The 27,232-nt window shown below is 37.8% G+C and overlaps 1 protein-coding gene across 4 annotated transcripts in view; it reads left to right on the top strand.

The window, feature by feature from the left end:
* Nucleotides 1-12,689: 12,689 nt before the first annotated feature.
* The window catches only part of LOC311299577 (uncharacterized protein), a 35,024-nt gene continuing 20,481 nt past the window's right edge, over nt 12,690-27,232 (top strand). For 2 of the 4 annotated variants that reach the window (XM_084423219.1, XM_084423220.1), the window contains exons 1-2: nt 12,690-13,745; nt 24,494-24,539. The gene's annotated coding sequence lies outside the window, so the exon portion shown is untranslated. Of the gene's footprint in view, nt 13,746-14,396; nt 14,844-24,493; nt 24,540-27,232 lie in introns of those variants that run through there. The other 2 variants (XM_084423221.1, XM_084423222.1) reach the window with 1 other exon arrangement.

The raw sequence follows: 27,232 nt of genomic DNA, 5'->3' as shown, positions 1-27,232 counted from the left end.
GGTAAGATACGTAAAGTCTTGATATTTGTAGGTATGTATGATTAACTGTATAGTTGGTTTCTCTAAGATGCCAAAACAATTAATGAAGAATTAGTTTGATAACACATTTCGATGGTCCACTTTAAACATTCTATTAGCCCTTAAATGCATGAATGTTTCACAAACATTATTACATATTTGGGTCTTTAGCGATCCGGATCTATATCTAACATGATGGATATCTACCTGTCGAGATAATACACTGCTCAAAAAAATTAAGGGAACACTTAAACAACACAATGTAACTCCAAGTCAATCACACTTCTGTGAAATTAAACTGACCACTTAGGAAGCAACACTGATTGACAATCAATTTCACATGCTGTTGTGCGAATGGAATAGACGACCGGTGGAAATTATAGGCAATTAGCAAGACACCCCCAATAAAGGAGTGGTTCTGCAGGTGGTGACCACAGACCACTTATCAGTTCCTATGCTTTCTGGCTGATGTTTTGGTCACTTTTGAATGCTGGCGGTGCTTTCACTTTAGTGGTAGCATGAGACAGAGTCTACAACCCACACAAGTGGCTCAGGTAGTGCAGCTCATCCAGGATGGCACATCAATGCGAGCTGTGGCAAGAAGGTTTGCTGTGTCTGTCAGCATAGTGTCCAGAGCATGGAGGCGCTACCAGGAGACAGGCCAGTACATCAGGAGACGTGGAGGAGGCCGTAGGAGGGCAACAACCCAGCAGCAGGACCGCTACCTCCGCCTTTGTGCAAGGAGGAGCAGGAGGAACACTGCCAGAGCCCTGCAAAATGACCTCCAGCAGGCCACAAATGTGCATGTGTCTGCTCAAACGGTCAGAAACAGACTCCATGAGGGTGGTATGAGGGCCCGACGTCCACAGGTGGGGGTTGTGCTTACAGCCCAACACCGTGCAGGACGTTTGGCACTTGCCAGAGAACACCAAGATTGGCAAATTCGCCACTGGCGCCCTGTGCTCTTCACAGATGAAAGCAGGTTCACACTGAGCACATGTGACAGACGTGACAGAGTCTGGAGACGCCATGGACAACGTTCTGCTGCCTGCTTTCATCTGTGAAGAGCACAGGGCGCCAGTCCTGACACTATCCTGACAGACACAGCAAACCTTCTTGCCACAGCTCGCATTGATGTGCCATTCTGGATGAGCTGCACTACCTGAGCCACTTGTGTGGGTTGTAGACTCCATCTCATGCTACCACTAGAGTGAAAGCACCGCCAGCATTCAAAAGTGACCAAAACATCAGCCAGAAAGCATAGGAACTGAGAAGTGGTCTGTGGTCACCACCTGCAGAACCACTCCTTTATTGGGGGTGTCTTGCTAATTGCCTATAATTTCCACCGGTCGTCTATTCCATTCGCACAACAGCATGTGAAATTGATTGTCAATCAGTGTTGCTTCCTAAGTGGACAGTTTGATTTCACAGAAGTGTGATTGACTTGGAGTTACATTGTGTTGTTTAAGTGTTCCCTTAATTTTTTTGAGCAGTGTATAAAACTCTCCTGATATTAGAGTAACAATTATAGAAGAATAAAATAAAGCATATTTTGTTACCTTTTGGAGCTTGGAAGGGGTCAGTTTGAACAGATGTTTTCTCATCACTGTCTTCGTCAGAGCTCATTTCCCAGTACATTCAGCATCTGGCTCAAATTCAAGATCTCAAACATATTCTCAAAACTATCATTTTCAACATCTTCAAAATCAATATTTTGATCGCTGAGCTTCTTCACCGGATCCACCGTCAAGTGACAGTGACACTAATATTTGATTGCAGTCAGTACTTGCTCTGCAAGTTTTGCTGATGATACTTCCTATTCTTTTGTTATCTGTCTGCAGTAACTATAAGTGAAATGTCAGTTTATCATTGTGAATAAAGGTGAATTGCACTTATTCAGCCATCAAAGATTCTATTACTATTGTACAGAATAAATATACTTACACTGTTACACACCTCGGGTCGTTAGTGACCTATGGAAGCTTGTTTCCGCCACAAAATAAAACATTTTAAAAGATAATTGCGACTTTTTATCTCGCAATTGCGAGTTATATATAAAGAGATATAAAGTCAGAATTGCGTGAAATAAAGTCAGAATTGCATGAAATAGTCAGAATTGCGTGAAATAAAGTCAGAATTGCGTGAAATAAAGTCGCAATTGCGTGTTATAAAGTCAGAATTGCGAGATATAAAGTCAGAATTGCGTGTTATAAAGTCATCTTGCAATTCTGACATCTTAGAATTGTGAGATATAAAGTCCAATTCTAAGGATTTTTTTGTTTTTTACCTCAGAATAGTTTATATCTCACAATTCTAACTTTATAACACGCAATTGCGACTTTATTTCTCAGAATTGCGACTTTATATCACGCAATTGCAACTTTATATCTCGCAATTGCGACTTTATTTCCCAGAATTGCGACTTTATAACACACAATTCTGACTTTATATCTCACAATTGCGACTTTATTTCTCACAGTTCTGACTTCATATCTCGCAATTGTGAGAAAAAAAGTCACAATTCTGACTTGATATATCGCAATTGTGAGAAAAAAAGTCACAATTCTGACTTGATATATCGCAATTGTGAGAAAAAAAGTCAGAATTGTGAGATAAAAAGTCGCAATTATTATTATTTATTTATTATTCATTGGCGGAAACAAGCTTCCATAGTGACCCTATACAATTTGTACAAAAAATGAATGAGAAAACAGGCATTCTTTTATCATTTTATAATATTGTTTTGTTATATTGTTTATTATGAATTGATTGAGGAATAATAAAAAGGTTAAACTTTAAAAAATGAATAAGGAGAAGAGGGTAGTGAGGGTAGTCCCGGGTCACTAAAGGCATTCGAGGTATGCGTTTAAGGGTTAACTAACTATTCTACTAACTATAAGTAACTTTGCAACTACATGTCAACTAATTCTGCTCTACATAAAGTGTAAGCATTGTTTCTAATTAAAACTGATCCCAACCACTTTCTTTCTTTTTGTTTGCAACAGCAAAATGAAAGCAACGTGCTTTGACATCTGGGACAGAGTTCTCATCGAGATCAACAGACATAATAACAAATTTGGACTTGAGGAATTAGCAGGGTAAAGCGTAACAGAAATATATTTGTGCTCAAACAAGAAAAAAGAAAATCTTGACATTTCCAAACAACACGTTGTGACAGTGCAGCAAGTTATGATTTTTTTTTTTAAATAGGCAATGGGATGAAGTGAAGAGCATTTTCATTAAAGAATTAACTGACAGTGGAGAAATAACTCAACAGAAGCTTGATGAAGCACAAAAGTAAGAAATGTCACATGTCGGCTACATAAAAAATGTCTGAAAATTTTATCATATTACTATTACAATTATGCTGTTAATTAACTAAATAACACTTGTTCTGTTTTTTTCACGGTAATAAAGAGTCTTTAATAGTGTCACACAAATGGTCTTCGACAAATATGTAAAAATGGTGGATGGTCTGGAGGAAAGGATCAGGGCTTCCACTGAGTAAGGGAATGCTTCATTTTCAAAGTTCCGAAATATTTAATTCCAAAATTAGTTACAAAAATATTCTATAAAATACCATAAAATCTAGAAAATTAAATGGCTAACTTTTCCATTTTGCAATTCCAGAACTTTTGGCAAATTGATGCTGCTGGCTTTTTCTGCCACAAATAGGGTCCTGGTTAATACTCTGTTTTTTCTGCTGTCTGATTAATCTCTCACAAGGCAAGAAGTAAATTCTGTTCTAAATGGTTCTGCCATCCCATGTCCTATGATTAATCCTTGTAACTTTCCCTCTTCTATTTCTAGTATAATTGCCAGTGCTCAATCCCTGAAGTTGTTGACTGGAATGCGAATAGTGGTGACACCCTTCCTTACCCTTCTTTAAACCTCTACAGGAGTTTTCTGCTGCTCTCTGTCATTTTGCTGAAATCAGCCCTGATGAACTCTGACTTGAGAGATTCTCTTTCATTGTGAGGATGCATCTGATGCTGTTTCTCAAATGTGTTGACAAGATTTTATGACTGCTGTATTATATAGTTCAGATTATAAACTGTCTGTTTGCTAACCATGTATTTTAATTAATGTCTTTGGTGTCACTTCCTAGACAAATCATGTATATAAATATAATATTTTGTTGACATATATTAATTTAGCTTATAAAGGGGGGAAAAACATTCAGCTAGTTCATTTCACCATCAACCAGCAGAGGACGCTGACAGTCTGCTTCCACAACCTGCACTATGATGTGGACATCAACCAGAACCACTTTCTTTTGCCGCCATGATAGACGCAAATATAAACATTACACCATCCGACCTTATTTTCTGTGGTTAGAGGATACGATTTATAATAATGTCTTATTTTGATGTTGGCTTTAGATCTGTGTGGCTGTATTTCTGAGTATAATTACAGACACTTGAAGCTGCAGAAGCATTCAATCTGGAGCAGGGTCTTTCTATTGCATCAGCTCACCTCTGTTTGCAGTGCTGTCACAGTGACTGATTTGTTTGGAGACCAAGGGGAAAGTAGAAGTGGCGAGAAAATGAGCATTAAGGCAACAAAAGATAGATGTACAAGCATTTTGAAATGAAAAAATGAAGCTTTATCAGCACTATGGTGATGCATGTGTGCACCTGGCTGCTGGTGGAGGAACCAAAAGAGTTTGAATACAGTACTTGAGCGGAACTTGTAATATATTGTTATTGTCAATGATAGCTTTGTTGCTAGTGTGGTGTTTAATACTTAATGAACCAGTAAAAAGGTTACAAGGACTAAGCCAATGAAAATTCAGTAACTATTACTATTTATATACAGCTTCATACAAAACAGATTGTTTCAAAGCAGCTTTACAGTAATACATATCAAAATAATGCTCAATGAAATTCAATAATGAATTAAATAATACCAAAAGAATTCAAATCTGCTGTAAAGCAGCTCTAAAAAGACAATATTGTCATTGTTCAGCTTAAGTCATTTTAGCATTGATTCAGTTCAGTTAAACGTGTAAAGTGAATCAATTATGAATTGAGTTCAGTTCAGCTATAAAGCCGCTCTGCAGAAACAGTGATGTCATCATCCAGCTCAATTCAGTTCTCATCCGATAGTGTCAGAGCAGTCAAATCAATAACATTGCTGAATATTGAGTGTCCCCTGCAACTAAGCAAAATAACTTCAGGGGGGCAATTATCCTCAGGCTAGACGAACATACATCACAAGTCAGATTGTGGATTGATATCATTTAGGATCTGTTGTGGTCATCTCTAGGTGCATGTCTACCAACTGGTCTGGATATGGATATGGACCGGATCCGGCTGACTACGGTAACTTTGGGATAACCTAGTGTGTTGTTGGTGGTTGCCAGGGTGTTACTAAGTGCTTGCTAAGGTGGTTTTTAGTGCATTGCTAGATATTTTGCATTGCTAGATATATTGTTATGTGGTTGTTTACTTGCCTGATTCAGAAAAAAAGCCTATCCGAAATAAAAATTTAAATAGGCCTATAATAAATAAAAATGTAAATATTTTTTGTTTAAAAATGTTACATGAATTGTGGTAGGCCTATAGCACAACCAGTGCATGACTAGTTAAATGCCAAAGGTGTAATACTTACACCTGGGGTTTGTTTTTCATCTTAACCCTGTAAAATCTGATATATGAAATAATAGTTTATTGGAACAGTCTACTAAACCTTTTTACAAAATATAAAAAGTTTGCATATGTGTTTAATGATTTGTAGCATATTTGAAAAATCACGCTTTTATGGCTCAAATAGAACAATATAATATGGAGCTCACGCTCGAGGATGAAAAAACACCCGTTTTATTTGGAGGCTCAAACTGAGCAAAAATACACAATTCGAGGGCCAAAAAATTATGAAATGTGATAGATTGTAATGTAAATCAATGATATCTTCAAAACCGTATAGGAGGCAAATTGCATAAAATACATATCATATTTTTTTCTCTATAATATGTCTTAGCAAGATTATATTTAAATGCTTACTTTTATGATTTAAGCTAGTTTTCATTTAAAACATACAATGCAATCCAGTGATGATTGAGACGTACAAATAAATGCTCCTCAAAAGCCTGTTTTATCCTATTTAATACTTACAATATACAGTAAGAGTTATTCTTACATTTATTTTATAAAAAAAGAATTCCAGATTTCACAGCAAAAAGGCGTTTACCACAACCTGGTAGATGTTTTTAGAATTATAAAAAAGTTTAAATTGTCAATCAGACGACATAAGGCATGTATAGATTGATATTTATCATGTTTGTTGATCAATTAGAGGCCAAAATGCACAAATCAAAGAAGGTAAGAGGAGAAAAACAACAATATTAGCCCTAGCAAGCACCAATAGTTAATAGGATTACACACATTACTGCTTAGTTTTAACGCAACAGGACAAAACCGGCCGAGATTAGCAGTCGTATTTCATCTATGGTGAGTTAGAGTAGGCCTACTCTAATTGCAGGGACGATTCCCCTGGAGCAGCTTGAGGTTGAGTGTCTTATTGAAGGGCACAGCACAGTGGTGTTAATGCAGGGTTGTTATCTCACTAACATTTTTTCCTGGCTTATCAGGTCTTTAAACATTAGGTTGCTCTAGACTTTAATTAGCGCTCACTGTGGCCTTTATAAAATATGAGACCTTAAGAAATTGTATTCATTTGCATTATTAAAAACACAGTTGTCTTGATGATATAATGGTTACTGAGCTAATTAGCTAGTCAGATTTTTTTGTATCTGTTTGTATCACTTCTCTTGTCCCACTTGCTCATTTGGATTTTTTTCACCCAAAACAGTTAGCATAATCACTTTCTTGCAGCATTATATTCTAAAGTTTGTATTACTGTTATCAATGATGACCGTGCTGATTGCCTACATAACGCTACAACAAATTCTAACCCCTAAACATGGCTACACCCTAACCTTAATCTGGTTTGGGGGAAAAGTCACGTGTCCACTACTGGATTTCATCCAGTAGGCCTACGTCATTGTGGTGCAGACTGCAGCGAGGACATGTGGTTGAGAGTTGGTTATTATTGTTGGTTATTATTGACATTTTGGGTCAATCTGTGCTTTAGTGTTGCGGACTCTTTCTTTAACTGTAGGTGGCGACAAGTTACTGTCTTTATGAGCGAGACATTGGATCGTTCAATCAACCGGTTACGAGAGCGGCCTCTAGAGGCGAAATAAAAAAACTCGTGGAGTTTGCTTGTTTTGACCTTGACACGCGAGGCTGCGCGCGGCACTGAGCGGGACAGATGCAGTTTTAAAACAGACAACGTCTGTTAAGGTATTTGTTAAGTAAGTAATCTACACAGTAAATTTGTTCATGTCATTATAAAGTAAATAATTTGTTGAGTAGATGCTGTATTAGTGGAGAACTGCAGATGGTAACTGTCTGACTGATTGCCGTCGAGGCAGAGAAGACGCTAACATTACTTCAAAACGGTTAAAACAATGTTAAAAATACAGGCAAATCCGACCCAAATGTTTAATGTCACGATTTTTACCATCTGTTTGCATTAGTTTATATCCAGTTGGTCATTTTTATGCATTCGTTTGAAAGGAAAATTGCATACTATATAAAGCAAGTGACGCGAGAAAGCAAATTGAAATGTTCATGCTGCAAACAAATCAGAAATGCTCGCGATTTCAGTTCTTTTTTTTTTATCTTCACTGTAACATTTATTTTGATTAGATAATCATCAACTGTTCTAAAATAGAATCAAATAAATAGTGAGGGTATACAATATATAGGCCTATCTAATTTCAATGCAATGGCTTTTGTGTAGATATTTAAAAATGACCATCTTTATGGTAACTTTTTACAAAAAGAGTATTATCTAAGATTAATACATGCTGTAGAGGTATTGTTAGATTAATTTCAAAATTTACTCATGTTGTATCTGTTAACATTAGTTGATGCACTTAAATGAACTAGGCTACATGAATAAAAACGGTATAATTAGTATAGGTTATGATATGAATATTTAATATTAATATTTTAATTAATATTTATGTATTTATTTAATTTAATAAGTACAGTACATGTTCATGGTTCAGCACTTTTTTTGTAATAAAGTTCATCAGTGTTTATTTCCATTCAGTATCCATTTAAAAAAAAAAAAAATCTGTTGGTTAATCAGTTATTGGCCAGTGCGGTTATCCTCATCGGTAAAATCCACTATTGGTGACTGGTCAACCTCTAGTCTACACTGTATGACGTGACGGATAACTAGTTGTCTAGTAGTATTTAGGTTCCGTTCACACAGCGCTTGTTTTCCGAGAATGCGGTTGTGAGTCCTGAAAATGTAGGGGTGTGAATTCGGTTATAGAACGTGGTTGTTGTTGTTGTGTCCTGGCTCAAACTTGATACGACAGTTGTCACTACCGTAAATAACTGGACTGAGTGTGAACGTAACCGTGTTAAAGGTGCAGTGTGTAATTTTTAGCGGCATCTAGTGGTGAGGTTTGCGAATTGCAAACAGTCAGTCACTCACAGCCTAGCCCTCCATTTGCAAACTCTAAGGAGAAGCTATGGTGGCCAACGTAGGATCGGAAGATGTCGTCGTCTGAGTCAGCAGAGAGTAGCAAGTCAAGCAATGAGGTTTCTTTATATTATATTTCATATTAAATTATATTGACTTAATTATTCAGTAAAACCACATTTTATTAACCATTTTTACTTGTTCATCATTGTGTTAGTCTTTTATTCACTGACTTTACCATAGCTTGTTTCCATGCTAGTTAGTATAAGATAAGAGCTATGGATAAGAGCATGAAAGCAGCTAGGTAAGGGGAAATAGCTAACGTTACGATGTCCGAGGCGTCGTTCAGACAGCATGTTTTTCTCCACGTTTGCAGAGTCACCCCGGTTTCACACAGCAAGCGTCAGCGGCGCGTGAGCAGTGCGTATTTTTTTCAGCGTCCATGTTAATCAATGAGTGCATTCACACCGGGAGCAGGAGCAGCGCGTGAGCGTCAAGCAGGAGCGTCGCGTGAACAGCAGTGCAGCGGGGGTTTCGGCGTCCGGTCTATTTTTTGCTGTGCTGCTCACGCTCAATTAAAGTGAAAGCACACTTTTGATGCTTTTGATGGACAAAATAAATGTGATTTAACACAAAACGTGCTCAAAATGCACAGAATAAGCATGTCAAGAGTTTTAACAACAATGCCAATGTCTAGTGTTTTAACAATTATGCCAGAAAAGAAAATTAAGTATAACAAATATGTATTTACCCATTTAAACTTTTTAATTATTAGTTTTGGGTGAAAGTAAGGTGTATTATTATAAAAACAAAAATGTTGAAAGAACTGACACATTGTTTGAAATGGTTATATTGTCTGCCAAACACGGTTTGCAGCTGCTGTTGTGACACTGTACTACGCTTCCAGTGTGAAAACTCGCGGGAGTCTCCTGCTGCAGTGACGATGTAGTTTCGCGGATGCGCCGCTCTCGCGCCACTCACGCTTGCTGTGTGAAAGAGGGGTCAGGGACAACCTGAGTATTCTGCTGCGTCTTTTTCTGCTGCTTCTCATTCAAGTTAGTGACGAAACGCGCTCTGTAGCGCTGTTTGTTCGCTGTCGGCTACAGTAGAAACATGACGTCACAATATGTCGACCTTCATAGAAGGGGGGTGCCCGCGGTTATGTAGATATAAATGACTCATTCTAAGGTAATAGAAACATAACGGTTCATTAAGTAAGGTCTTTATACACCACTGAAAACATAGTTATGGATCTTATATTGCATTTCTGTCAATAGATCCTCAGAAATATTACACATTGCACCTTTAAGGACTCAAATACAGGACTGACAACCGTTTTCTGCTACTGTGTGAACGCAGCCAATTTATTCGGCTATATATATATTTATGAACATTAATATTTATTAATAATGATAATAATTAATATATAGGCCTATATGTGTTACAGTTTGAATCTGTTTTGGCTTCGTTTAAAACAAAGCTGGAGTTGGAATAACTGCAATGGTGTTTAAAATGTTAGTTACAATTTAATTCTTTTGAATGGACTGCTGTATAATTAACAACAGAATTTTGCATTTTTGATCTATTTGATATCTCATTGATGGTTACTCCAGTTTCATTTGTGGACTGGAATGCAATACCTCTGTAGATGGTTTGGGCCTACCTTTTCAAAATGTAATGAAGTTGATATTTCTACAGGTAAATAAGATAATTTAAGAAGTGGAAGTTTTTATTATTTAACTTTGTAAATGTTTAGTTCCCAGCAATAATATGTCTTTACATTTGAACAGATTATCAATCAATATCTTCTGGCCCAAATGTGTTTTCTTTTGTATGTCTTTAATACCCAAGATGGTTTGTCTATTTGAATGTCTATTTGATGTCTCATAGATGGAATCTCTAGTGACATTGTTTTTTAATTTCTCTAAACTTTTTTGTGGTTAGTTTGCCTAGTGTGAATAGTTATAGGTCCTTGAAAGTGCTTGAATTTAGTTTGTGCAAGAAGTTTTCTGGGAAAAATTCCATATACCCTCCGGTTCGCTAATGTTATTTCGCCAGCACTTCGTGGCCTATGCATACTAGCTCGCTTTATTTATGTTAGTTACGCGCATTTACGTGTTATGTTAAAGAGTTACTCCACTTTTTTTTGGAAATAGGCTCATTTTACAACTCCCCCAGAATTAAACAGTTGAGTTTTACCGTTTTCGAATCCATTCAGCCGAACTCCGGGTCTGGCGGTACCACTTTTAGCATAGCTTAGCATAGATCATTGAATCGGACAAGACCATTAGCATCTCTCTCAAAAAAATGACCAAAGAGTTTCAATATATTTCCTATTTAAAACTTGACTCTTTTGTAGTTACATCGTAGACCGACGGAAAATGTAAAGTTGCGATTTTCTAGACTGATGTGGCTAGGAACTATACTATCATTCCTGCGTAATAATCAAGAAACTTTGCTGCCTTACTATCAGTGCAGCAGGCGTAATGATATGACGCAGCGCCTGAAAATAGTCCCCAGCTCGGTAGACTATAGGGTCGACTATTTTCAGGCGCTGCGTCATATCATTACGCCTGCTGGACCCATGGTACGGCAGCAAAGTTTCTTGATTATTACGCAGGAATGAGAGTATAGTTCCTAGCCATATCAGCCTAGAAAATCGCAACTTTTCATTTTCCGTCGGTCTTAGTACATGATGTAACTACAGAAGAGTCAAGTTTTAAATAGGAAAAATATCGAAACTCTTTGGTCATTTTTCTGAGAGAGATGCTAATGGTCTTGTCCGATTCAATGATCTATGCTAAGCTATGCTAAAAGTGGTACCGCCAGACCCGGAGATCGGCTGGATGGATTCGAAAACGGTAAAACTCAACTGTTTAACTCTGGGGGAGTTGTAAAATGAGCCTATTTCCAAAAAAAGTGGAGTGTCCCTTTAAGTGTTTCCCGTGTGAGGTACTTTGTGTTGTACGTTGCCATGATGTTCACATGCGCAAAACTGTAACAATGTATCTTACAAGGTAACACGATGTAACCTTGCTCTCACTTGATATGTGTCCCCACATTAAGGGTATTGGACCTGGAAAGTCCTTGAAAGGTCCTTGAATTTGAAGTTAACCAAGGTGCAGGAACCCTGTTATCTTCATAGATTCGACCGCCCCCTACACGTCGGCGCTCCCGCCATCTTGGAGCGGTCAGCATGTCGTCAGGAAGAATCAATGATGCCACCACATTGCGCACCTTCTGGTTGTGAAACCGCAGAGATTTAAAATCCTGAAGAAATGGGATAACCTTTCACAGGTGAGAATGTGTTGGTTTGTTTTTATATGTATCAACTCAATATTACAGGTTTTTACAATGGTACTTTTTTAATGTTTTACTTTTACTATCGTAACTTTTTAATGTGATGTTAGCTGACTCCTTTGTCTTGTTGTATTGTGTTAGTGTAGCAAAATCATCTGCTGGAGTCTATTGCAAATATAAATATTCATATATGTCTAACTAAGGTTGCAGACACTCAGTCAACTTGCTCTTGAATGTTCATGGACTGGCTTTGACCGCTCCAATATGGTGGACGGATTATGTATTAGTGACCCATAGAAACAGCCACTAATGAGGCATTTATGTATATATATATAGATTATGGTAGGTAAAAAAACTAGTTGTCTACAATTCTATGACATAACCACCCGTTAATATGTCTAAATGTGGTCAAGTCCAATCAGTTAATTTGCTTTAAACTGACAATTCAGACATCTACTCTTTTTCAAAACTTGTATGACTTTGTCCTGTGAAATCAGGCTATTATAGAAATCTCATGTCTTTTCCATGCAATGAAAATCCATGACGATCACGTTCAGTTTCAGTTTATTTAGAAACTAGAAGAAGCTTAGCACATATGTAAAGAGTTACTAAGTTGTTAAAAAGAGGGGTTTTTTTGTGCTCATATCGTATCTCGCCTAGGGTATCAAGTGAGCCATGGCCCCTCCAAGACAAAAGATGCCCCTGTTTAAAACTGGTTCCAAGAATTCATGTTTTGTGCAGTTCGCTGTAATTTTTGAGAACCAAATCTCTGAACACATGAACAGGGGTTTCTTCCTCTCATTTTCTCTCAGTCTGACATGCACGCACACACTCACTCTCGGCACAGAGTCTGTTCGTGTAAACCTTCTCCCCTTCCCCCCACGTCTCTCTCCCTTTCTGTCCCCCTCGTCCTCGCTCTCACTCTCACTTACACTCTGCAAGCACTATTTCAAGCCTCCATCAGAAGGAGCAAAGGAGAGCGAGTCACAGAGGTCGGGGGGAGGGGCCGGCAGACAGGATTTGGAGTTCAAGTGCATGTGGAGAAAATGACCTGGAAGACAGTGAGACGGGAGAGCGGAACGGGAAAGCACAGACTGGAATATCCTCTTCTTTTCCAGGCACAGATATTTGCCCTGGAACCAAGAAGGTGAGATTGAAAAAAGAAAAAAAGAACACACAAGAACAAATGAAAGAAAATCGAACGCCGGGAGACGAGAGCGGAGGACAAGAAAATGTATTCCGGCCCCCTCCCCTGAACTCTCGGCTATGGCTCACTCCTCCTTCTTCCCTCCCTCCCGTGAACCCCTTAGCCTCGCTTTTCTATCTATCGTTCCCTCTCTGTCATTCTCTCCCCTCCCACCTCCTCATGCGGTCGCTCGCGTACACATGCGCCCTTACGATTTCTCTCTCTTTCTCTCTCTTCCTCTCTCCGGCGACTGCAGTGCTTCTCATCCTCGCAGCCTGGCAGCTTCATCCGTGTTCCTCCCTCCTGGACGGAGAAACACGCGCAGCCTTTCTAACGGTCCCCCCACCCCTCTGCGTGCCTCCCTAAAATACCAGGCCCCTTCAACAGCTCATTTTCCTACTTGTCTCGGTGCCTGGTCACCGTCCGCTCTCCTTTGCACTTCACTTACATTCAAAATTTTTTTTTTTATCCATGTTTTTTATTGAATACTTTTCCAGCCCTATCCCACAAAAATCTCGCATTCATAGTGTGAAAGCAGTATGTACTGAATGAGCAGTAGGAAATGGGCTGATGGGATGGGTGGTAGGAAAAAACGTGGTTTGGAAGGAAACACTGAGATGAGAGAAGTGACTGCCGCTGGGATAGCGGAGAGGAGGAAGGACCCGGAGCAACGAGAGAAAGAACCAAACGTGGGATCAACGAAACCGCGGGAAAAGGAGGAGGAACGACCAGACTGGTACTCTCGTCTTTCTGTTTTAACCCTCTAGTTCTCTCTTTTTCATCAGTCACTATCGCATTCTGTCAATCTGTATCTTTCAACTTTATCTCTGTGTTCATTCTCTCCTACTATTTCTCGTTCACTTTTTGAAATCATGTTCAAAAGCGTTATTTTTTTCTCTCCTTCTCTCTATTTCTGTTTCCTGCAATTTCGTCTTGTTGAATAACCATATAGTTTTCTGTGGGTTGCCTTGTTTCATATTGTGCGGGGCTGATATTGGGGATGTGCAGCGTTCAGGCATCGGCGGAGCAAAGAATCAAAGCATGTGTGATGAGAACGGACTTATCGTTTCTTCATTCCTTCACTTTTCCTTGTCTAATGCTTGTGCTGCAAATACATTGTTAGTTTGCACGTTAGGTTTTGCCTGTAAGTGATTCTGCATGCATGCGTGTGTCGTGAGTGCGAGTGTATGTCACCATGCATGCTTGAACATGCAGGAGGGTAAACCGTGCTTGGAATTGTGGGGGTCGTTCTCTTTCCCCGTTTCTGTCTTGCGTGCCGTTCCCAGTATGCCCCTAACTTCCTCTGCCCATCATCCTTTCATCCGGGAACCCCCACAACTGTCCATCCATCCGGTCGACCGCTAGCTCAGGGGAATCAGAGACAATGGCCACAGATCTCGGGCCTGTATGTGTGCCATAGTTGTACAATTAGCTCTAGGCAAAAAGGCACGCTCAGTTTTTGAGTTCGGAAAAGTAACAATCTTAACCGTTTTTGTTGCAAACGTTTGGGCGATATATCGTCGGAACCGCTAACGAAGAGCGAACGAGCTCGTGGACACGTGTGGTAAAGTGCACATCTCATCCAGGGGTTTGCTCGCTGCATCGAGGCATTAAATCAGATACATTGTTGTTGAAATGCACAAAAGCCAAATGCTCCAGCTCTCTCTGTGCGTGTCGTGATGTTCGTACCTCTGTTTCCTCTGAGAAATTTCTCCCTCCTTTCATTCTGGATGATATTTTTGTGGGTTATTGTGGTATCTCTCCACATTTTTGTACAGAGGGAGTGTCTGGTTTTGATCATTTTCTGCTGCTGTCCTTAATGCACCTGGATCTGGTAGGTGTAACGTTTGTTCGTGTGTGGGTGTGTGTCTGTTAGCATTTTGTGATGAGAATAAGTGTGTTTGTGGTTTTCGTAAGGTTGTGCTCCTCAAGCAAGTTTACATTTTTGCTCTGCATTTTAAATGGGGAACTATGCATAATAAAGGGATTTTTCATCCAAACATGACAATTCTGTCATCATTTACTCACCTACATGCTGTCTCAAAGCTGTATGACTTTTTTCTTCTGTGGAACACGAAAGAAGACATTTAGGAAAATCTGTTTTGATGACCATTGACTTCCATTGTATGGGCATTTCTCAAAAATATCTTCTTTTACCTTGCAGTTTTAGAACAACATGAGGGTGAGTAAATCAGTTTTGTGTGAACTATCATTTTGATACATATAGTTGTTTTATGTTTTGTATGTATCTGTATTGTGTTTATGATCATTCTGTGTGCTCTGCAATTTTTATGGACAGACTATGTTCAAACGAACTGTGTATTTCTTAACTAACACCAGTAGGGGTGTAACGGTATACAAAACTGACGGTTCGGTACGTACCTCGGTTTTGACTTCACGGTTCGGTACAGCAGAGTGAAGAAAACTAAACATAAAATTGCTTTTTTAAAATTTATTAAACAGTGGTTTACTGAGCAAATTGTGTCTCTGTCTTTAAATGTATTCAGTTATAATTTAAAAGTTTATTAAGGATACTTAAATTTTTTTTTTTTTTTTTTATCTCTGCTAAGGCTGTAAACTATATAGGGAGCCCTTACTTGCACATTACTATAATATTAAAGGTTAAAAACAGAGCCCAGACTATTAGCCTAAATTCAGTTCATTTATTTTTAGATATAATAATCAACACTCAAATAACAAATTGCATGCAAACATGTAAACTGCACATAAGGCAGTTTTTGCATTAACTTCTAAATTTTATGGTTTTACTCCAATTCGTTGTTGAAATATAATCATGAAGAGATGATCGTGTCTTCTGTTGAGCACAAAAGATGTTATTTTGAAGAATGTCAGTAACCAAACAGTTGATGGGCCCCATTGACTTCCATAGTATGGAAAAACAATGGCCCATCAACTGTTTGGTTACCGACATTCTTCAAAATATCTTTTTTTTTCTTCCTTTTTTCAACAGAGGATAGAAATTCATACAGGTTTGGAACAACTTGGGGGTGAGTAAATGATGACAGAATTTTCATTTTTGTGTGAACTATCCCTTTAATACATTTTAAATGCATATGCAAAAACTGGATTTCGAAAGACTGACACCACATTGTAAATTTGATATTTCTCAAAAATCTAATTAGTGATACTGACCATGTGAATTCTTTTGTATGAAAGGTCTGATTTCTTTTGATTCTTGTTAGTTCATGTTAATTTTTCAATTCTTTACACTTTTGTATTGGTTTGACTTTTGAACCCCAAGGACATTTTAGAGTGGCTTAACAAGCAATAACAACTTAATATTAGTTAATTCTTCATGCTTTATGTTTCCCATTTCCCATTTTGCTTTTATATTATTGGGGTAACATGGATGAAAAAAACATATATAAAGAGGATGTGGTCGAATATGTCTGCTCGGTGTTGCTGTTATGTATCTACTGTATATTTTGTCGCTTTCATATTTATAACGTCTGATCTAACAAAGAGCTTGTTGTTGATATTTATTAATCTGCAGCAATATAAAATCCATTATCTTCAGATAATCATCATGATAGTGGTTTTGCAGTCTGCTGTCTGTGATTGGTCGCTTGCCGTGGCCTGTTGGTGGATGGCGTGCATCTGTGCCATGACCCTAGCCTGACCCTGTTAGCACTCAAGGGGACTGAAGGGAGGGAGAAGTCAGGGCGAGCAGAGTCGAGGGTGGGGGATGAATTTGATGACTCTTTGATATCAAAATTTGGATGAGGAAAGTGTCTAGTCTAGTGCATGACAGACAAGAGGCAGAGGGGGGAAAAACACAGCCGCTCCGCAACGACACGCTCCGTTTGATACTGAGGCATCAATGGCCGTCAAGGGGACTTTCCGGATTTCAACATCAGAAGAGAGATGAAGTGAGAGAAAAGAGCAAAGGAGAGATGATGCCATGGTGTTAGGGTCTCTAGTGTTATGAAATATTACTCATACCGCCTGTCTGTTATGTAACGTTACATAACCCAGGCTTCCGTGGTTACTCTGTTATTGGAGCTCAACTTGTTATCAGGAGGATATTTGAAACTTATGGATTGGAGCTGAAGAAGTCCTTTGATGCATAATTTAAGAAGTGTGTGGAATCACAGTCATGTAACTATGCATTGTACCTTCTTTTGATTCAGCTCAACAGAAATGACTCAACATGCGTTTTTCTCCATAAATAAGTTCCTTTGTTGCTAAAATAACAGCATGATCAACATGCAATTAACCCTCATGTGGTGTTCAAAACCCTATAACACCTGTGGTGTTCCCGGTCAAAAATGACAGGCCCATAAAAAAAAGCTTATAAATCACTCATTATACCATATTTTCACCCAATCTTGGATTCAATCTTTTTGTCAACTTGTTCTCTTTCAATTAGGACTGGTTTTATATTTCTGTTTGCATCTGATTAATCATGGGCCTCATTTATCTGAGAGTAGGCATCTCATTTTTTGAGTACAAAACAAATAATTTATGAGTAAATTTGGAAATATGAAAAAAAAAATGAAAAAAATGGCTACTGTTGATCACACTAGTCTACTCTAATATTTCACCAGGAATTTTGTTTTGAAACTTTTGTTTTGTAAAAAATATGGCACATAGTCACGCTTGTGGTGTTCCCGGTCAAAAATGACCGGCCTATAAAAAATAGCTTATAAATCACGCATTATACCATATTTTCACCCAATCTTGGATTCAATCTTTTTGTCCACTTGTTCTCTTTCAATTAGGACTGGTTTTATATTTATATTTGCATCTGATTATTCATAGGCCTCATTTATTTGATAGTTGGCATTTTTCTCAATATTGCCAAAATTATTAACAAATAATGCTTTTTTCACTCAAAAACTGAGGTGCATAAGCTCGGATAAATGACTCCTACAATTAAACTGTTTGAAAATTGAATACAAAACCAGTCCTAATTGAAAGGAAACAAGTTGATAAAAAGATTGAATCCAATTTTTGGGGATAATATAGCATAACGAGGGATTTATAAGCTATTTTGTGTAGGCCTGTCATTTTTGACCGGGAACACCATAAGTGTAACAAGGTGAAAAAAACAACACAAAAAAAGTAAAAAAAATAAATAAAAAATTTGGACAAGTTGTTATAGTCTCTGTGAACAAAGTCACTAAGTTTCAGTTCAATGCGATAACATTAACTAGTATTTTCAGGAAAAAGAAAATCTTCTCCAGTCAAAAATGACATGAACACCACATGAGGGTTAAACAATCCAGTTGTGAATTTTATCGTTTAAGAATTTTCAATGGAATCAAGGAAATCTGATCTTTTGCACATGGTCACTTGTATTAGATTATTAATAGATTACATAGAAATGGTGCAGAATGTTAAATATTGTTTATGCACTCTACTTTATAATGTCTCTTTGTTTAACGTTTCAAAAATCCTAATTCTTTTAGAACCACTAATTTTCAGTGTTGTCTCAGATTTTTGAATCACTCTAGTATATGAAATTGATATCTCCATTTATTTAAACTTGTGTTTTGACAACTCAAAAATATTTTGCCAATATAATAGTTAGCTTTATTCTTCAGCTTTTTTTTATTTACATTTTGAATTTCCAATCTCTGTGTAGCAGACCATGTGGCCTTGTTTCAGGCTCATCACTCTTACAAAGTTGTCATCGTGGAATGTTTCCCATGGTTCTCTGTAACAAAACAGTGTGTAAATTAGCATCAGCCTTGTCCCAATATCAAGGTCAGAAACTTCATCAGTCTTACCCATGTTTGTTCATGTCAGAGCCCCATGGGTATTGCATATCAACGGTCTATAGAAACTTCAATGCTTCTTCAGCGACATTCATGTCTCATTCAAATCAGTTCAAAAGTCAATTCAGGGTGAACAGTGAATAGCCGTTAGGTTAGTAACTTTTACAAATGCGTATACAGAACTTTTAAAGTACTTTCAATAAATAGCAAAGAAAATGAAGAATGAGAGACTACTTTAATTTCAGTGAGAGTTGCGTAGGGGTTGGAGAGCCAGTGCAAATAAAAGATACTTGATATTTTGAATATTGTATATTTAAAAATATTGTCACAATGGGTTTGATATTGCATTTTGAAAACTCATTTTCAAAATGCATTGGTTGGATTTTTAATCGATTGATTCATTAATTTAAGGCCATGTTCAGACTGCCAGCAAAATGTATATATTTTTTTGCATATCCAAATTTTATCCAGATGGGTTTTTGGGTCTGGACAGCAAAAAAAAAACTCATGAAATAGAATTTCAAACTGTCTTGTGCATTATTCTTAACGCGGCACATAACAATAATGTCAAAACTGGTGCCGAAAATATTGGAATGTCCAAAGATTTCTGCGTTTTCCTGCGCGACGGAGGAGTTCTGCACCGCGACTCGACAGCTTATTTGGAGAGCAAGATGATGCACCTCCATTTTTCCTGCACTTTGAAAGCTTCGTCACATACGTTGGTACGCCTACGTCATTACTAAAGCAACCCATGCAGATAGGTTGGTTATGTCTCGACACACATATCTTATTTGATCACTTGCATTTAAAAGTGCGGACAGTCACTGATCTTGACTTTCAAAAATCTGATTTTGCAGTCTGAACATAGCCCAAGAAAATGCATGAATTGTTACACCCCTATTATTTTTAGAACCCATAATTGAAATTGACATAATCTTGATATTGAGATTAAAAGAAATTGAGACATTAAATTAAATGTGTAGTTTAAATCTGGTATGTAATATTTTCAACATATTGCATTTAAAAAAAAAAACATAATGTTTTGCACAAGTATGTTTAAGTACTCTGTGGTGCTATCAAAACATTACTTGATATAGCAATATTAACTCAACCAATAGTATTAGTTTGGGCTGGGTCTGATGCTAGTGGCACAGAAATGACATACTTCAGCTTTACATTGATTTGATGATCAGTGGTGTATATTAATATTGACAGTTTTATTAATACAAACAATTTTCAGTATACCATTCCATTCCTTCTCTTATCCAGTCGCAACTTTCCTTATCTGGAATATTTTCCATGTCCAGATCAGGCTGTAGGACATTTCAACATTCCATTGTCTGTCAATCTCTCCCACTCCTTTTACTCCCTCCCTCCATTCTCTCCATCTCATGTATTTCTCATTCATAATGGATGAAATTCAACCACATACCACACTGTAATGGATTGCATACACCTCAGGAGATCCCCAGTCACCGGATTGTACTGGATCTTTCCGTTAAGAGAGATGGATGAAACACGCGAAAGTGAAATATCTTGTGAGGAACTTTCACTTACTTTTGACCTCTTGACGATACTATTGCATGGGGAAAGCTTTATGAATTGTGAAGATTTCAATAACAAATGTTCAGATCTATTTCTCTAGCCGTCTTGACTTCACCACAACAACACAATATGGTTTAAACAAAGCAGTGGAGCAAATGCAATCAGGCACATTTACAAAATACTTTAGGTGGTAAATTGCAATTTGACAATAATGATTGCTAGACCCATATCTAGTTGCATCTATAGGTATCTATGGCAGCAATTAAATATTGAATAGGTCAGATCTTGCTTGAAAGACTGGTTGCATTACTCTACGAGGTTTCAGTCATCACATAGTTTTTGAGAATTAAGTATTGGCACCAATTAGCATAGTTAGCCGGTTTGTCTATTTGTGAAAGGAAAAGCAATGGTTGGTAGAATTGAGAAATAAAATTAGACTCGGGCACATTGTTCTCACTTATTCAGAAAATCTGATTTGAGAGTTAATGATGTATTGTCTGGTTTTGGGAGATCTATAAATTTAAAACTAACATAACATTCTTGAGAGGATGACGATGAGCAGTATTTAGGATAACTGTGCTTCCAGGGACACAACTTTAATGTTAGCTTCTCTGGAACTTGGTGAACAAAATACTGAAGAGGAGAATCTGTCATGTACCTAAAACTTCCACGTTTCCCAGAATCTTGGACCGATAAGTTGTTTGTTCCATGAAATTTCTCAGAAATTGATCCTTTAGGAAAATATGCAGTTTAAATTCCAAAAAGGGAGCATTGCCAGCAGAAGAGCCTGGTGTCAGTGTCAGAAATTGGTTGATAATTTGACATCTCAATTCTAGTGTAGCCACAGGAGACGTTCGGAGCTCAGTAGCAGTCCACCAGCGTGCAGGCGGATGAATTCCTCAAGAAAGATTAAAACAAAACCCTATGGGGAATGTCAGTTAAGGTCTGCTGTGCTTGTCCAAGCTTGAAAGGAACCCAAGGAGAACACAGGTGCATGAATATTATTTGAACTACAAAGCTTAAGCCTTATCCATTGGACAAAGAATCCAATAATTGTTACTGTTCTTTAAATTTGGATGGGATAGACTATTTTGAGAGGAAAAGACTGTCAATTTTGTATTGGTTACTATCAGCAGATGACCATGCGGTTCAGTGCCAATGTGATTCATAATTAGACAGAGGTTGTAAAATTGCAGGTTGAGTTTGGGGAGAAATTTCGATGTTTTGAGAGCGTTGGCTCTTGTTTTAATACTGGCAAGGATCTCATAATTCATCTTTCAGTCGTGTTCATATCATCCTCCCCTGCATCTCAGAGCTGTGCCGGGAGACCGCAGCCGCACATAGCTCTTCATTCAGATGCACACACACTCAGTACAAACTCACAGTGGCGTATGATTCAGCCAGATGTCTCAATTAGCTGAATGATACGATTTCCAGTCAGTAGCATAAAACAATGCATTTGGAAAACATGGGCTGAAAATTAAAGAGGCTGTTTACCAGTTTAAAGTATCAGGTTCATTGTTCCCGCTAATTCGATCGGGAGGCATTTTTGAAAAACACTGAATATGCATCTTTACCAAAGGGAAGGCACATAGAAATGTACGTTTGTTGTGTAATCCTACCGCCACTTAAAACTAGAGCGCTAAATCTGCATTAATGAAGGATCAACTTTGCAAATAGCAAATTGTCAAACACAATAACACAAATGTTGGTCTGACGCATGCAATGCTTATGTCTGTAATGATGGTTAGCTTTAACTTTTTGAACTTAAATTGACACTATAGAGTGAACAATCTGTTTTACAACCAGAGAAAAACACAATTTGTAACTTTTAGTTTATAGACTAAAATATGCTTGCAGTGGAAGTTTGGAGCTGGAATCAGCAAATATTTTATTAAATACCCTTAGCCTGATTTACATATTAGCTTACATTTGCTGCTTCACTCTCCAGTATAGCGGCTCACCGGCTTTTGATTGATTGCCAAGGTATATAATGTGCATGTTTTTGTCATATACTTGTGTATAATATAATATAACATAATATAATAATCATTTAATCATTTAATATAATATGAAAATGTACAAAATATAAATAAATTTCAAACAATTTATAGTATGCTTTCTGTTGCTATTGTTTCAATTAAGAGCAATTTCTGTAATCATATACAGGCAATTTCTTCAATAAACATCTGCCAGAGAATTAAAAAAAATAAAAATCCAGAAAAACCTTAATGTTAGTGTGGTTTGTATTTGTTTTTACTGATTATGATTAAAATAAATAGAATTAACTCAATTTAACATAATGCAATGGTGAAATCGTGTTCTTTCAGAGACAATACCAGATGAAAGTATGCAACTCATTCGGCTTCAGAGTTCATTAGTTGGTCATTGAAAAACCTTGACCCTTATTCTGAAAGCTGGGGCGATGTGTTGAAGTGGTTATGTGTGAACAGCTTTGGGATATTATTGTCTGAGTGTGAGTTGTCATGACATTGAGAATATCACTGTTTAGAGGCAATGACATTTCACTGTGTAGGAAGAATCTGATGACTGGGCCTGATAGTGTGCATAATATACTGCACTTAATATCTAGTGGGGGGTAGCAGCGGTCTGTCTGAACATATGTTTCTTTGGAGAAGCAGTAATTATGGAAGTACAGTTGTGGTGTAAGGGTTAATAGCTGCAGCTTGCTGGAATGTGTCCACATGTTGTGTGTGCGTGTGTTGGAATGTTTCCAGGTTGATGCAGACATTTGCAGACATTTACATTTGCCCCGCCAAAGTCGTACCTTTGACGAGACGCTCTCTTTTATTAGATGCCGTGGTTCCTTTTTCGTTTTTGACTTTCTTTTTGCCTCTATTGTCCTCATATGTCACTGTCTTCCTGCTCGATTCTCCCCTCCCCCCTTTTCCTCTCTCCTTCCCTCACCAGCCTCCTGCGTTACCCCATGTGTTCTCTCTCTCTCTCTCTCTCTCTCTCTCTCTCTCTCTCTCTCTCTCTATTTATTTCGCACATGAATTTCAAACCCTGAGGTGCTGGGGGGTTGGGTGTGAGGGATAGCGAGACAAGAAGAGAGACTGTATGTGTGTGAACGAGTTGAAGTGTGTGTGTGTCAGCGGTATGCATGCATAGATACTTCAGTATGTTCATCTACATGCAAACGCGTGTGTGTGTGTGTCATGAGACAAAGAAACAGAGACAGTGTCTGTTATCGGTGCATTAGAGTGCCTGGTACTGTTGGTCGTGTCCGATTTGTAGCTCTCATTCTCAAAGGGCTACAGTAATTGGGCAGCACATCTGTCTCTTATGATTTGATTGGCCAGTTTCGTGTTACAGTGCGAAGGGGATCTGGCGTTCAGTCGTGGTCATTTCATTAACACTTTTTTTTGTTACTGTAATACGCAGTTGTAATTTGTAAAGGGATTGTTTAGGCAAAAATGAAATTTCTTACTCGCACTAATATCGTTCCAAACTTGTATGAGTTTCTGTATTCTGTGTAACACAAAAGATATTTTAAAGAACATTGGGTTCCAAAACAACAACACTGAGACATTTTTTTTTTCTAAATATGTTCTTTTGTGTTTTGCAGAAGAAAGTAAGTCATACGGTTTTGGAACAACATGAGAGTAAGTAAATGATGACAGAATTAAAAATTTTGGCTGAACTATCCCTTTAACAATCCATCTTTACACAACACATTTTTCACACTCATTTTGTGCAAACAGTCTCTGAAGTCGTATTGATCTGAGTGGCTAAACAGACCCTCAAGAGAGCTCTGGGACACTCATAGAAATTCAATTCAAGCATTAGAGACAAGGCACTCTGCTTTTAACCCAAATAACATATCCATCCATCCATCCATCCATCATTTACTGGCTTGAAAATGAGTTGAATCTTATATAACTTCTTAAAAAAAGGTTGAAAAGTGCTTTTGTTGTCTTAACTTATTGATCCTATAATTTTTTTTACAGTGTGTGCATAGGTTAGTTATTCCTAATGCATTTGAATTTAGATTCAGGATGCTGGATTGTGATGCTACTGATTGAATTTCACAGTCTCGTTATTAAATTGAATTTAAATGAAATTGTTTTGAGATTTGTGGCTGAATGTCTTGAATGTAGATTTTATAGACCTTGAATTGATACATGAGTCAGACCTTTATATCACACTTTATTTTCTCTCCCTATTTTCTTTTCAGATCACTGTTCTTACTCTAGTGGAAGAAATGCCAGTTCCATAAGAACGTAAGTAAAGTTTAAAAGTGCATGGTCAAGTGCATGGCATTTTAATGAATACTTTATTAATTTGATCTATCTACTCTGTGAACAACTACAATATAAGTGGCTGTATAATAAGAGATGTTGTGATGGTTGAAGTGAATATTGTATGATGTAAACATGTTTATTATATAGTCATGTGTTGTTATGCACTCCATTATCACCTTGATAATACGAGTTAGGTGTCAAGGTCCAAGTATACACTGCATTGTAATTGGCTTGCCCACTAAAATAGATAAAGAAAGGTTTATACCACACAATTAAACAGAACAGCTGTCTTAAAGGGATAGTAGGGGTGGACTATCTCTTTAATACACAAAAGCCTGAAAATGCCACAGAAATAAGATGCACAGACTAAGAAATTAATTAAGACTAAGTATAATTAAGTTAACTTTTAAGCTAAGACATTTAAAAACGCAGGCTGCTACTGAATCTGCTGTCACTATATACGTGCCTTTTTTCTTGTCTCTCTCTTCGGCCTGCATTGTTCTCTCTCTCTTTCACCCTCCGCTGCATGAGTCACTCGTTTAACTGAATGTTGATTGCAGAATAGTTCAATTACTATAGATTTCCATCCCTTCATCCGTTGCTGTCCTCCTCCTTTAAATGTCCCCTTAAACGCACACACACATTTTGCTGTATCACATAATGCAGCAAGCAAATAAATAAATTGTGCAGGGTTCTCAAGTCTCACGCATTGGCCGTGAGACACACGCAATTCAACCAGTTCACACGCTCACACGCCACACCGTGTATTTCTCACGCTGAAAAGGCAATGCCAACCAAGTTGTCCTGCAAGCTTTATATATAACGTTGTATACGAGGCGCAGGCACACAAACTGAAGTTTCCTGCCGCCAGCACGTATCTCGGCCAGATTGCGTCATAGATGCGCGAACCATAGGCGCGAACACACGGAAGTTGACGGAAAATTCTCGGCCGCCGTACGTTAGTTACTAAGTAACCAACAACATCACGCGAACACACGTCGTGATGGAGAAGGTAAGTTGGAAGAAAGAAAGCTTGTCTAACATTTTTAGGTTAGAACATTAAATATATAAATGTTATCAAGGCATCAAAATGTGCAACAAACACAACACAAAACACATTTCATAAGCTGGAGTGTGTACTCTTGTGTACACACACACACACACACACACACACACCTTAATACTCTATGTCATTTGTTCACAATGTCCCACCACACAATAAATCATTATACCATTACGACTAGACACATTCAAAATGCAAAAAGATTTGTTTTTCCAAACTGTTTGGAGCAATTTGTTATATTATACCATTTAAGAGTATATTTGATGTGATGAATTGCTCTGTCATTTATCAGATTTACCAATTGTTATAATTTCAATTTGTGCTGGTTAATAGCTTGTTTGCATATGACGTCACCTCACTGCGTTGCCATGGCGCGAAATGCAGATGGAGGGCAGGAAGTGATTTGCTACATTTAGAACCACTATAACAAACTCAAAATGCCTATGTTTTGCGTCGTTTATGGTTGCTCAAATCGATGAAACCACGAGGAGTTTTTATCGAGTACCAAAAGTTGTTGTTCATAAGGGGGAAAAAGGCAAGAAATTGACCGAAAAACGCCGGAAAAAAATGGCTTGCAAACCTACGTCGGAAAATGCCTGTGTGTGCAGTGATCACTTTGTCAAAGGTGAATTAACTTATGTGGCTATGTTTGTGTAACGTACCAGTTTCTGAACTTTGTAAAGTCAAAGTAATTGTTTCTTCTTTTCTTTGAGTTTGTAAGTTACCCCTGTAACTGAAGACAAACTCGTAACGTTACAGGCAAAATCTTTCAATTCAGTTGAAAAATCGCTCCTCTTCATAACGTAAGGATCACGTCCAACATATGTTTCGATTTTTTTGTTGTATATTTCTCTTGTAATAGCGTCAAAAGTAGTCCAGTACGGACTTTCCGCCATCTCGTCCATTCCGCTCTTCACTTCCTGCCCTCCATCTGAATTTCGCGCGTCATCACAATCACGTGACTGCAAACCACCTATTATGAACAATGGGTAAAATTGGGGGGCGGGGCTCCATTAGGGCTCCTCCCCTAACCGCATGTGATCTCACTCCAAGCTTTTGATAAAACTTGAGAACCCTGATTGTGTTTTGATATGTGACCAGCCTTATGAAGTGATCCACTCATTCCCTCCATCCAAGTTCATTTAGCTGTTTCTGTGAACAATGTACCTCAATGGAATTGTATCAGAAAGTGACTCATGTGGAGTTAAGCCTATAGATGTGTTATATGGCTGACTGTGTGATGACATGAACAAGGCTGAAATCATATTTAAGAGTCAGTGGTGATTTCAAACAGATGAGGTGGTTTTGCTAAGTGATGGGTGTAAAAGGGGAAGTGAGCGAGGCATATATGGATTCAGGCTTCGTGGTTTTAAAAGGATTAGCACATGTTAAAGTATAGATAATTTGCGTTTTTTTTCTTGGATCCACTACTGTTCAAAAGTTAATACCTTTATTTAGCCAGGACTGTCATCAAACAGGGAAATTAAAATGACTTTTGTAGCAGTACCATTGGAAACACCATTTTTTAAAATGGATATACCATGGTATTTGGTGAATTGCTATCTAAGGGTGTGTTCACACTTGGCATGTTTGGTTCAATTAAAAGAAG

The sequence above is a fragment of the Rutilus rutilus genome, assembly GCF_951802725.1.
Source record: "Rutilus rutilus genome assembly, chromosome: 11".
NCBI lineage: Eukaryota > Metazoa > Chordata > Actinopteri > Cypriniformes > Leuciscidae > Rutilus > Rutilus rutilus.
The sequence above is the reverse complement of the archived record's forward strand: the minus strand, read 5'-3'. Positions and strand labels throughout refer to the sequence as shown.